Source organism: Vipera ursinii (assembly GCF_947247035.1).
Source record: "Vipera ursinii genome assembly, chromosome: 4".
In the NCBI taxonomy this organism is placed as follows: Eukaryota; Metazoa; Chordata; class Lepidosauria; order Squamata; family Viperidae; genus Vipera; species Vipera ursinii.
In genome coordinates, this window is record NC_139514.1 from 113053394 (window position 1) to 113067752 (window position 14359).

The 14359-nt window shown below is 40.4% G+C and overlaps 1 long non-coding RNA gene across 1 annotated transcript in view; it reads left to right on the top strand.

Moving 5' to 3' along the window:
* The window catches only part of LOC310640199, a 996098-nt gene extending 983384 nt beyond the window's left edge, over window positions 1–12714 (top strand). The window contains exon 2 of the long non-coding RNA XR_014492494.1: window positions 12300–12714. This is a non-coding gene — a long non-coding RNA (uncharacterized lncRNA). The remainder of the gene's footprint in view (window positions 1–12299) is intronic.
* Window positions 12715–14359: the final 1645 nt, after the last annotated feature.

Below are 14359 nucleotides of genomic sequence, written 5' to 3' on the forward strand. Positions count from 1 at the left end.
GCTTGTTAACTATTTAGATTACCTTGCTAGGCCCCAAACATGGGACAAATCTTTATTTCCTGTTTCGGCCTAACCGAAGGCCATCGACAGGCAGTAGTCACAACAGTGACAGCTCATATTTGTGTACATATATATATATATATATATATATATATATGTAAAGGTAAACGTTCCCCCACACATGTGTGCTAGTCGTTTCTGACTCTAGGGGCCGGTGCTCATCTCCGTTTCAAAGCCGAAGAGCCAGCACTTGTCTGAGGACGTCTCCGTGGTCATGTGGCCGGCATGACTAGACACCAAAGGCGCACAGAACGTTGTTACCTTCCCACCGTAGGGGTCCCTATTTTTCTACTTGCATTTTTATGTGCTTTCGAACTGCTAGGTTGGCAGAAGCTGGGACTAGTAACAGGCACTAACTCTGTTACGCGGCACTTGGGATTCGACCTGTGAAACTGCCGACCTTCTGATCGACAAGCTCAGCGTCCTAACCCACTGAGCCACCGCGTCCCTTTATACACACACACACACACAGACACACACATATACATATAAAACAGTTACAGTATCTATTTATACATTGTTTGCCACCAAGCACACAGTTGCCTTATGCCTACAGCAGCTCATGAATAAAATTTGTCCCCTCCTCTCCTTCCTTCAAATCTAATTTGTTGGAAAGGTTTAAAAAAAGTGTTTTGGCTAATTTGTACTGTAAGCATGTAATTGATAAAATCTGTGTTAAGAACCCCAAGGAGCGTGATTTAAAATGGCAATTTGTTAAAATAATGTCTATTAGTGCTGATTTTCCCATGATCCTACCAGTTAACAGAACAAGCTCATTTATCATTAGACTCAAATTAACTGAGCCATAATCTGCCCTAACCTTCGGAGAGTTATTTCAAGTCTTGCTCCTTTCAAAAAGACACTGTGGTATTTTCCCTGTTTTATAGAAACAGCAGATTTGTGCTGTCTGGAAATCACAATAGGCAGAGAAATCCACCCCAGAATCGAGATCGGGAGTGTGTTTCATCTAAGGTTTTCAAAAATGGAATGGAAAACCTTTTGACCAGGATGGTAAAAGGTCTTCTTCCTTGAGCAGGGTGTTGGACTAGAACAGGGGTAGGCAACCTTGGCTCTTTTATGACTCGTGGACTTCAACTCCCAGAATTCTGGGAGTTGAACTCCACGAGTCATAAAAGAGCCAAGGTTGCCTACCCCTGGACTAGAAGACCTCCAAGTTCCCTTCCAGACCCATGATTCTATATTCTGTGTACAAAGGACCCCTCGACAGGTTTGAATGCCATTGACACCCACCCCCGCCCAAGCTCAGGGATACTGTTTGATGTCATCTTGGTTTGTCCCTATTAGATCAAGTCCAGAACACAACGCTGCTAGATTACTGTCTGATACATGTGCCACTGATTTGTGATGTGCTGAAATAGTTCAGCCTGCTGTGAAGTTTGCATGAAACCACTGGGAAAAAAGGCTGTTTAAAACTAGACAAATTCATCATAGTGATGACACTCAATGTTGCTGCTTCTTTGTATCTAGCAATAGCACTTAGCGATAGCACTTAGCGATAGCACTTAGACTTATATACCGCTTCGCAGTGCTTTACAGCCCTCTCCAATCAGTTTACAGTCGGCATCTTGACCCCAACAATCTGGGTTCTCATTTTACCGACCTCGGAAGGATGGATGGCAGAGTCAACATTGAGCTGGTCGGGATTGAACTCCTGGCAGTCAGCAGAATTATCCTGCAGTGCTGCATTTTAATCACTGCACCACCACAGCTCTAACTTCAGGGCAGGAGCCTAATCCTTCATGTTGTACCCTGCTGGTGTGGACAACCATTTGTTTGAAATAGTGTAGGGTATCCTGCTTGAACAGGGGATTGGATTAGACTCCAAGGACCCTTCCAACTCTGCTATTCTAATCTTACAGACGGTTTCCTATTAATCAATAGCATCTCCATCTCATCCGTATTTAATTTTGGCTTCTTCTCCATTATGCAGTCCATTCTTTACATCTAACTTGGGTAGTAAAGAATATGTCACTTATTTTGAACAATGCATGTTGTTCCTTATGTTACCAGAAAGATCCTTTATTTATGGTTAGAAAGCAGTACTGCAGGCTACTTCTGCTGACTGCCGACTGCCTGCAGTTTGGCAGGTCAATTCTCACCGGCTCAAGGTTAACACGTCCTTCCGAAGTTGGTAAAATGAGGACCCAGATTGTTGGGGACAATATGCTGATTCTGTAAACCACTTATATAAGTCTAAGTGCTATTGATTTTGCAGGTTAACTCTGCCCACAGTCAGGAGTTCGATCCTGACCAACTCAAGGTTGACTCAGCTTTCCATCCTTCCAAGGTCGGTAAAATGAGGACCCAGATGGTTGGTAGCAAATATGCTGACTCTGTAAACCCCATAGAGAGGGCTTCAAAGCACTGTGAAGTGGTATATAAGTCTAAGCTGACTCTGTAAACCGCTTAGAGAGACCTGTGAAGTGGTATATAAGTCTAAGTGCTATTACAGTATTGCAGGCTAACTCTGCCCACAGTCAGGAGTGCGATTCTGACTGGCTCAAAGTTGACTCAGCCTTTCATCCTTCTCAGGTCAGTAAAATGATAGTTGAAGGCAAGAGGCTGACTCTGTAAACTGCACAGAGAGGGCGGTAAAGCACTGTGAAGCAATATGTAAGTCTAAGTACTATTGCTATTGCTATTTTCCCATGCTACTACAAATGACATTAACCAATAGCCAGCAACATTTAAAAAAGGCTCATAATAGTAATTCTGACATGCCCACCTCTCTGTATGCTAGCCCCATAGTTTAAGACTACATACATTGACGATAACGTGCATGGCTAACTATTTTTAAACATCTTCACCATCCATTCCTTACTGTGTTCTCTTAATTTTTTGAAACGATTAAATTCTTTGACAAAACACTCAGCCTCTATCATTGTGGTGCAATTAAATTGTCTGCAATGCTACTTACATGTACTAAAATTATATAGATTCGTTGAATGCCTGGGTTAAGAGATCATTAAGGATAATTTTCAATCCTCTTCTTACCTAACTAGTCTTTAACAATGTTACATTTTGATTTTATGTAGGACTAACAGATCAAGACTACAAACTCAGGGGAACACGGAATGGCTGCATCTATTTTCTGCCAGCTAGTGATCAGCTAGAATTTTTCAAATAAGGTCTTGAAGCCCTAGACAGTGTCTCTTTTCAGTCAAGAATTGACAGGAGGAAATGGCCCCAAATTGTACATAGTAATTGAAGTAATCTAAGTCTAGTCACTTCATAGGTTTATTGAAGACATTAATAAACATGTCAGAGTTTTTCAACTTGTTCGCTAATGATTAAACTCACTTTTTATGACCCTGTAATCCCTTAATTTGGAATAGAGTCAGGGCAACTGTATGGAATTAAGCATTTACTGGCGGGATGCCCTTCCTGACAACTACACAGAGTTCCTTGCTAGGAAAGAGAAACATTTGCTGCTATCTAGGATTGAACTCTCAACTTTCGGAGTGGAAGGCAAGAGTCTTCACCGCTAGGCTACCATACCACTGTGTTTGCTACTGATTCTCAATAAAGAAATAAGTAACACTCCTATGACCCATTAGACAATTTGTTTTCATATTTTCTTTGGAAGAAAACAAGAACAACTAAAACTAGCAATAATTAAGGTCTTCTTCCCTAATCCATCATTGTTTACAGACAACTACTGTGTTGGCCTTTCAAAGCTCATTCTGTTCTGTCCCAGCCTACCTGAGTCCTTGTTATGCTCACAAAGAGAAACCCTTCTTCCAAGAAACAGGCAGGAACCACAAGAAAAAAAGAACAACCCTTTTTATTCTCACAGACCTGAGTCAATGTGGAAGGCAAACAAACACAGTCCAGAGAAACTCGATCCTCAACACGAACAGTTGCCTTCGGCAACCAGCACCTCCCACACCTTCCCTTTGATAATTCAGCCCAGGCGTGGCTTCTTAATGCCTTTTCCTTTGCCTTTGGAGCCGCCCCATTGCATTCCTCTGTCCTACTCGCTTCTCTTTTTTTAATCCCATTTATATCCCGCCCTTCTCCGAAGACTCAGGGCGGCTTACAATCTAAGAAGCACAAATTAATGTGCTTAGCAATAGCCTTCATTCTATGTATATGCCTGCTTATTAGGGCTTTTGCCCCCCCCCAAGCGGCATTATTACAAAGTCAGCTTATTGCCCCCAACAATCTGGGTCCTCATTTTACCTACCTCGGAAGGATGGAAGGCTGAGTCAACCTTGCCTGTGCTTTTGTGCATCCTGGATTTGTCCTAACTGTTCTTCATCACTGTCCAACTCAGGCTCCCAGCACTGCTGTGTCTCAGCCTGAGCACGAATAGAGAGGTCAGGCTCCTCATCCAACTGTAAGTCTTGGAGCTCCTCAGAGCCTTCCTCTGACTCTAATGTCACTCCAGGCCCCTCCTCCTCCTCTGATTCCTCAGACTCAGCTGCCGGATCCACTGGCTGGAAAGGAATCACAACACATTCATCCATCTGATGCCCTTCACAGTCCTTTCTGAATTTACCACCCTTAAGAATTTGAGGTCATCAGCAAATAGGGCTGCCTTACTGCTTGCCACAGTTCCATGGCAAGCTATGTTAAAAATAACAGCATTAAGATGCCATCTAAAAGACCTTAAATTTCACATCTTCTAGAACAGAGGTGTCAAACTCGCAACATCATGTGACGTGTCATGACGTGTTGAGGCTTTTTCCCCATTGCCGGAGGTGGGGTGGGCATGGTTTCGGCATGACGCATCTGGCCCGTGGGCCAGCAGTTTGACACCCCTGTTGTAAAATAATGTATTCAAAACAGTACAGTTTTAAAATCTTGATCTGTGTACTTTTAATATTTTAATTATTCTTACTACTTGCTTGATAACTTGTAAGCCACCCTTATAGGGGAAATGGGTAGCATAAGAAGAAAGAAAGAAAGGAAAGGAAAGAAAGAAAGAAAGAAAGAAAGAAAGAAAGAAAGAAAGAAAGAAAGAAAGAAAGAAAGAAAGAAAGAAAGAAAAAGAGCACTGACGATCTGTCATAACATTTAGATAATGATTTGTTTGACCCAGTTTGGGACCCCAATACCTATTTATACCTGATGATTCAAAAAATAATAATCCAATCTACAGGCAACATAAAAAAAAATTGTGAGTGATATTACCTGAGGCTACCTATAAATTTTAGAATTGCTGAAAATTCAGGCTTGTTGTACACCTACCTTGCCAGGCTTCGCTTACCAAAGAATGGTTTTCCCCCAATTTTTCTGTTCTTCTGTGTCTTTTGTTAAATTCTGAATTTTAAAATGCTTGATTCGATGCTTCTGATTTCTCTTACAGCCTGCTGTTTTTGTCTTGTGTTTGCTTCACAAAAGTGATTTTTAATGGATTAAAGTGCTCCACTTGTTTTGTTTGGCTTGGGAAACCATCTGGCCAGATAAAGATGTTATAATTAAATATATCGGGCATTTCCCATAGGAAACTGATCTCAACCTGTTTGGGGCTTAAAAGGCTAAGAGCTTTTTTAACAATAAATAGCAATTTGAGCATGTGTGGCTGGCAGTTTAGTGTGCTGCTTGTTTTCTCAAAGATCCCATTGATTTTCACTGAACTTAAACCATAGTAAGACTCGCTACAAATACATGATGGATCATAACAATTTCATTCAACCTAGCGAATGTGAGTTTTATACAGTATCATCTATCTATCTATCTATCTATCTATCTATCTATCTATCTATCTATCTCTATCTATCTATCTATCTATCTCTATCATCATCATCATCATTATCTGTCTGTCTATCTATCTATCTCTATCATCATTATCTATCATCATTATTATCATCTATCTAATCTCTCTCTCTCTCTCTCTATCTATCTACTGTATCTGTCTGTCTGTCTGTCTGTCTATCTATCATCCATCTGTCTGTCTATCCGTCCATCATCTATCATCTATAGAGCTATCATCTATCTACCTATTCTATCTATCCTCCATCAATGTATTACTCAACACTTGTTTGTTTGATCTAACCACACCGCTACAAGGTTGGCAGGTGTTTTAATTTAGCAAGGGTGGATAATTGAGCACTGGAGCTACTTTCTGTAGGCATCCTACATGGCATGGGTCCGGACTACCTACGGGAGCACCTTCTGCCAATGTCAACACCCCTCCGTCCTGTGCGCTCCCACAGAGAGGGCCTCCTCAGGGTGCCACCGCTCAAGGAATGTCGGCTGGTGGCCCCCAGGGGGAAGGCATTCTCAGTGGGTGCGCCAGCCCTCTGGAACTGCTTGCCAACCGAAATCCAGATGGCCCCCGACCTCCGCACCTTCTGGCGCGATTTAAAAACTTACCTGTTCCAGCAGTCCGGCCTGGCCTGATAGCTCTAATTGGGGTCTCAGTTGTTTTTACTATTGTTTTTCACTATTGTTCAATCTGTATACCTACCTTACTCTGTACACCGCCCCGAGTCCCTCGGGAGAAGGGCGGTTTATAAAAACAAACAAACAAACAAACAAACAAACAAACAAACAAATAAATAAATAAATAAATAAATAAATCCTACAACATGGTTAAGAGAATGAGTGTGTGTTGATATCTAATGCATGTACTTATTTAGCAAGGTGGTATTAGTGAAATCTTAATACAATCATGCATTAAGAATATTATATCCATGTTGCAATGGTTTATTCTACCATCAGCCTAGTGCAGGGATCTCCAAACTCGGCAACTTTAAGACTTGTGGACTTCATCTCCCAGAATTCCTCAGTCAGCAAGGTTGAATGAGGAATTCTGGGAGTTGAAGTCCACAAGTCTTAAAGTTTCTGAGTTTGGAGAGCCCTGACTTAGTGAAATGGAGATAGTTGGATTATCCCTCTTATCACCATGTGCTGAGTGTCTCTTTTGCAGACATATGTTACACATGTAAGTTATGTGCAGAATTGTGTAGCAAGTAGATAGAATATTGACAAACTTGCTTCTTCTAGACAACATTGCCTTCAGCTCCTCCAGACATTGTACATCAACTGGACCTATGCATGTATATTTATTCTGATTTCAAAGTAGCTAAACACAGTTTCCCAATTATTGGGTTTTTTAAAAAAAACATACCATATTTTTAATGACAGATTTGCTATTAACTATGGCATCTAAAATATATATCACTCAACTCAAAACAAGATAAAATCAGAATAACATAAAACTTGTTGGCATACACAGGCTGCCATAAACTCACTAAATCAACAACAAACCATTTAAGTCTTCGGAGAAGGGCGGGATATAAATGGAATTAAAATAAAAGTCTTCCACAATGCATGAATTTACCAATAAAATAAAAGGTGATGGGAGAATGAAAAGGCAATTGGAATTTCACACTGTAGATACAACCCAAATATTCTGACAACACCCACGTGCTTGTCAGAACAGGAAATCATTCATTCAGCTAGGTGGTTATTCATTTCTAAGATACACACAAACTACTCTAGTCAGTTTTGTGTAGTGATTATGGCATTGGCCTATAAAGTGAGAGTTTATGAGTTCTAGTCCTGCCTTAAACACAAAGTCATCTGAGTGACCTTGAGCTAGTCATCTTCTCTCAGCCCTAGAAAGGAGGCAGGATCAAACCACTTCTAAAAATGTGGACAAAAAACTCTAGCAACTTGTCTAAGCAGTCTCTGAGAATCTAACAGGATTAAATACAGTAGAAGAAGGAAAAAAAATCTACAGTTGTTTACAGACCTAGACCAAAGTTTCTGATACAACAAAATGTGGTAAACAAAATTGTAATATTAAAATTGCAAATACATGGGAATCGCTTTTGGACACAAACATGAAGTATCAAATCCTACTTGAACCCAAAGATACTCTTAGCGCCATCGTAACTGAATCATGTTTAACAGAATAATAGAATAACACAGTTGGAAGGACCTTGGTGGTCATCTAGTCCAACCCCCTGCTCAAGCAGGGGACCCTATACCATTCCAGACAAGTGGCTGTCCAGTCTCTTCTTAAAACCTTCCAGTGATGGAGCATCCACGATTTCTGAAGGCAAGCTGTTCCATTGGTTAATTCTACTCACTGTCAGGAAAATTCTCCTTAGTTGTAGGTTGGTTCTCTCCTTGATGAGTTTCCATCCGTTGCTTCTTCTCCTGCCTTCAGGTGCTTTGGAGAATAGCTTGATTCCCTCTTCTTTGCGGCAACCCCTGAGATATTGGAAGACTGCTATCATGTCCCCATTCCTCTTTCTCTTCATTAAAGTAGACATCCACAATTCCAGCAACTATTCTTTATGCATTTTAGCCTCTAGTCCTCTAATCATCTTTTGCTGCTTTTCTCTGTACTCTTTCTAGAGGCTCAACATCTTCTTCTTCTTTTTTTTTTTACATCATGGTGACCAAAACTGGATGCAGTATTCCAAATGTGGCCTTACCTAGGCCTTATAACCTGATTGTTGTGATATATCAGGGCTTTTTGTGTGGTCATAGAACGCTCAGAACGGAGTTCCGGCATCTTTTTGGGATGGAACCTTGTAGGGTAGGCAAGGCGGGTTGTATGACATGTGTGAATTCTGGCACCTTTTTCTTTAACAAAAAATAAAAATAAAATAAAAAGCACTGTGATATATTATGATACGGATTGTCAGTAGATGAATAACTGAGTAAATAAATGAAAGATGAGTAAATCTTGCTTGCTGTTGTTGGACTGATATTCTACACGGATCACATTCTTGACATATCAACATGCTGATAGATCAACATGAAGAATTCGGGCAGCAACGCGTGGCTGACATTTTAAAAAGTTCACTCCACGTGTATAACTGTGCTTAGCTGTGTTTTTCCTCTGCTCTCCTGTTGTTTGGAGCAGATGATTGAGCTTCCCAGAAGGGCACTGAAGCCACAAACTGATTAAAAGTTTTTTTTTTATTATTTTATTTTCTGTTTTTTAATATATTGAGAAATAAAACATGTTAAATGGCAACCCTGCGAATCAAGGCACCAGTGCTGCTAGCACATTGTCAGTCACCTTCCCCTTGTGAATTAATCTGCCAGGCACATTAGAAATATCATCCTTCATGTGAGAGGCAAATCCATTATACTGTATCCAGAGGACAAAAGGGAATTGCAGAGGCCTCTAAAAACTCACTCACCATTCTAATTATATTTTCCAGTTTCTCAATGGTTTTAAAAGCCCAGTTCTTATATGTAAATTGATGGGCATCTGCCTGCTAAATTTGTTATCCCCCATTTGGTTTTCAAAATGTCAACAGATGCTAAGGAAAAAAAAAAAGCAGTCAGAGAAGTCAACGCATGCCAATGCATAGGGGGGAAAAATTAGAGAAAAGACTAAAATGTTGTGACATTTTAATATTTTTATATGTCTCGGTTTATGTTGTCTTCCTCACTTTGTATATGCATGGGTTTGCAATGACATCTTATGGGGGGTGGGAGAAATTAAAATGTCCCAAAATCAACAACATGAAATTTAAACCAAAGAGTATCAATAGGAAGCACATTTCAAGCAACCTCAAGAAAATAGTGTTTCTATTTCAGGACTGGAATGTGAGGAAAAAATAATAATAATTTAATTTAGCCACATGGCAATTAAATATATTTTAATGGAAACACTGTTCAGTCTAGTAATTCCAACGTGGAACATGATAATGGGATAGCGCTCCAGATTATATTCTGGAGGAGCACAAAAATTATACATTTGATGGATTCTGGAATTAAATATATTTTGCATGCTGCCCATTCTCCTCGTTGCACACCTACTAGAATAATTTGTTGTGCAAACAAAAAGACCAATGTTTTTTTTTGGTTTTCCACAGAAGTTGCAAATCAGGCAAAATGCAATTTGAATCTAGGTGAGTATTGCCCTGATTTAACTTGGCTGTTCAATTTGATTTGGATTTCTCAATCAATATGCCAAATTGGTATGAATCAACTCCAAAAAACAGTCAGATTGTGGAAAAGAGGTGATGAAAACACTTGAAGTATCTGATTTGACATGTCAGTCCAATTAGTTTCGGAAATGTAACTTAAATGCTTTTGAACCGTCTCCCTGAACTCAATACTTGGACTCCCTGGCTTTTGTGAGTGAGGGAATAAAACCTGACTTGCAACGTGGATGTTTGACTATGTACCATCAAGTTGATCTCAGCTCACATAAGGAAGTAATAACTGGCTTTGGATGCTCAATTTTATTCCTAACGCAGAAAAATAGAGTGAACTATAGTGGTTTCTTTAAAGAAAGGATGGGACAGGAAAATACTCCGCAGTATATTTGAAGAAGGAAGATCTCTTGACAGACAAGCAGAAACACCCTTCAACTTCTAAACATGAATTTACTGGAAAGCTTACATCTCTATATTAATGTTTTTCTGGAGCTGGTATTTAGCAAAAAAAATAAGAAAAGAAAAAAAGCTGCAAAATCATATTTAAATTAAAAAAGAAGGAAGAGGAGGAGGAGGAGGAGGAGGAGGAGGAGGAGGAGGAGGAGGAGGAGGAGGAGGAGGAGGAGGAGGAGGAGGTGGTGGAGGCTGGCCTATAAACACTGTGTCAGAAGTCCTTGCCACACCCCTGGCTCCAACAAGAAACAAGCTGTTGAGTTCACAGGTGGTTGGTTTAATCACAGAATGTTCTGGCATGTGTTATCACAGTCACTCAAGCTTCTGGCTCCTTGTCGCTTCCTTGCACCGATCAGCTGTTTGGCCAGGCAGCCACAGGGCCGACGGTCATGTGGTTATGCTCTGCCAGGTCACCTTCCAACAGCCAGGTAATGGAGGAGGGAAGGGCTATCGCCACCGTTTCTGGCCTCCAGCTACTGGTCCTGTCCCCCTCCCCCCACAAAGGCTTGACACACTGCTTTTCACCACATAAAAATTCCTTCTGAATGTCACCTTCAATAACGTCCCCTCTTAGCAACTCATGTACAATGTCTATGACAAATGGAGAACATGGCACGTCCAATTGTAGCAACATTTATGGCATTAAAAGTTCAGGTTAGCGACAACTCTGTACTCATACGTGCCTGGATGACATAGCACAAAGTTAAATACTGTGGTAAGTCCTGCTTTTTATTATTTTCTTGAATCATCATTCTGGATGGTCAAATAAGCTAGGCAGATGGAACTGCTGTCACCTTGCCAAAGATCTCATAGTGAGGGTAAAGGTAAAGGTTCCCCCGCACATGTGTGCTAGTCGTTTCCAACTCTAGGGGCCAGTGCTCATCTCTGTTTCAAAGCCGAAGAGCCAGCGCTTGTCCGAGGACGTCTCTGTGGTCATGTGGCCGGCATGACTAGACGCCAAAGGCGCACGGAACGCTGTTACCTTCCCACCATAGTGGTCCCTATTTTTCTACTTGCATTTTTAAGTGCTTTCGAACTGCTAGGTTGGCAGAAGCTGGGACGAGTAACAGGCGCTCACTCTGTTACACGGCACTCGGGATTCGACCCGCCAAACTGCCGACCTTCTGATCGACAAGCTCAGTGTCCTAACGCACTGAGCCACTGGTTCTACTATATTTAGAAGAGTCTAAATGTAGTAGAAGCAGCTCAGACACTTTATTTTCAGGGATATTTTTTTTCCTCAGGGTTGCTTATGTTTATGTACAATAATAACTTAAAGTCAGCCCATCAAGCAACAGGGCAATTAATTAAATATGATTAATTAATTATATATGAGATCCAGTTTGGAATCCAGGTAGGTGTTCCTAGCGAGGGTTCGAAAACTTGTTTCACTTAAGTTAAAAGAATGGTAGAACTGAAATGTTAAGTCTGTTCTTTTTCTCATATCTTGCAGAATTTAAAAAGCTCCTAGTGTTTTCACTCAAATGTTCATAGCCTCATAATAGTGCCTTTTCTCTACTCTGTCACATGCTAACCTAATTGGTCCCAAAGCCCTTGTTAGCTTTAGTCTTCTCCAGTAGAATAAGTGACTAACAAGACGGGAGACATGTCAGCTGGATCAATATCTAGAGCAAATCAAGGCTGTGTATCAAACGGCAAAGACACAATATTTTAAATATGTAGCATACATTACACTACTGCCAGGGTCGTCCCTGAGATTAAGACCTTCACATAGAGATGTCAGATGTTTAAACTCCCCTTCTGATTGGTTCAAGAACTAAGGACAGGGTATTGATTTAGGCTATGGACAAATATACAAATGGACAAAACCGGGCATAATAGAAGAAAACTATATCAGACGATCAGTCAGTATTCTTGGCCAAAGCCATGCTCAACTAAGGAAAGAAAGAAAGGAAGGAAGGAAGGAAGAAAGAAAGATAGAAAGAAAGAAAGAAAGAAAGAAAGAAAGAAAGAAAGAAAGAAAGAAAGAAAGAAAGAAAGAGAAAGAAAGAGAAAGAAAGAAAGAAAGAAAGAAAGAAAGAAAGAAGAAAGAAAGAAAGAAAGAAAGAAAGAAAGAAAGAAAGAAAGAAAGAAAGAAAGAAAGAAAGAAAGAAAGAGGGAGGGAGGGAGGGAGGGAAGGAAGGAAGGAAGGAAGGAAGGAAGGAAGGAAGGAAGGAAGGAGAAGGAAGGAAGGAAGGAAGGAAGGAAGGAAGGAAGGAAGGAAGGAAAGAAAGAAAGAAAGAAAGAAAGAAAGAAAGAAAGAAAGAAAGAAAGAAAGAAAGAAAGAAAGAAAGAAAGAAAGAAGGAAAGAAGGAAGGAAGGAAGGAAGGAAGGAAGGAAGGAAGGAAGGAAGGAAGGAAGGAAGGCCATAAGTTTCCTTAGCCTCGCTCTTTTTGTCCCTGATTCTTGACTTTTTTTTTCTCTGAGCCTTTCTTAAGACGAAATGTCTATATGTCTGAGACTTGCAGAAATGATATGAATCTAAAATATGACCTTCCAATCAAAGGGAAGGGTGCCCTCTGCAGAGCAGGCATACAAAGTAATCCCAAAGGCTTTTCCTAAATTTCCCACGTTTTCCTGATCCTCCAGTTCTCAGTGGGCTCCTGAGCTCTGTCTGCTTAATTCTCATTTTGAGAAGAAATATAAGTTCCTTGGTTCCATCAGCTAGCTTTATCCATTTTGTATGGAAGTCATTGTTTCATAGCTAGTCCCTGTAATGGAATGTGTGAAATGACCTTGGGGACAGAGTGGAAAAGATACTGCTTAGGAAACAATCAGACAGGGGAAGGAGAAGTCCCCAAGAGCTTAACGGTCAGAAAAATAAATAAATAGGAAAGACCTGTGTTAAATGATCAGGCAGTTAAAAGTGTCTGATTTGTACCGTCAGACTTTCAAGATTCTGTTAATCTAGCCTTACGATAAATTAGAATTAGCTCACCTAGCCTTGTTTCCTGCCTACTCTACCCCGGAGAGGTAACAGTTCCAAAATAAAAGATAAATTCCTTGCTGGAATGAATAATACAAACTGGAGAAGGGAAATGTTTTATCCTTCAAACCCCAGGCAGGAAAATATACTATGGAAGCTTTAAAATGCAGCTTTATACCAAGGGAGCTGGAGTATAACACAAAATTAAGGCTAATGAAAAAAGTCTGCTCGGTTATAGAATATTTGCAAATCATACATTCAAGCAAAAGAGAAGTAAGATTACCAGTATATTATAGTTCTCGAGTTGCAGATAATGAAAAACAAAAATCCTAATTACATTGCATTTCTCACTGCTGATTTGCTCATTGCCTCCATTTGACAGTAATGAGTTCTGCTTGTTTGAGCTATTCCTTGAGTAATCTGGCACTTTTCATTAACCAGCTTCCAAGTTATGCTAATTATTAACAGGACCTATTACACTGAATATTATAATTTGCCTTTAAATTAATAATGCACAATCTAATATGATGGTGAAAAGGAAGCAAAATAGTGTGAAGACCTAAATAGAATATTAAATGCATTGGGTTAGCTGGCATGCTGTGTTTTTGTTTTTTTAAAAAAAGTAAGGAAAACTTTCCCCATATAAGCATCTTCTTGAACAAATCCCAAATGTAAAACTGAATGTAGTGTAAAGAACACAATAAGCACAACTTTCAAGTAAAAAAGTAAATACATGCTTGAGTGCAGTTCTGTACCCAATGATTTTACAGGTATCTATAGGAAGGGACGCGATGGCTCAGTGGGTTAGGACACTGAGCTTGTCGATCAGAAGGTCGGCAGTTTGGCGGGTCGAATCCCGAGTGCCACGTAACAGAGTGAGCGCCTGTTACTCGTCCCAGCTTCTGCCAACCTAGCAGTTCGAAGCACGTAAAAATGCAAGTAGAAAAATAGGGACCACTTAGGTGGGAAGGTAACAGCGTTCCATGCGCATTTGGCATCTAGTCATGCCAGCCACATGACCACGGAGAAGTCCTCGGAC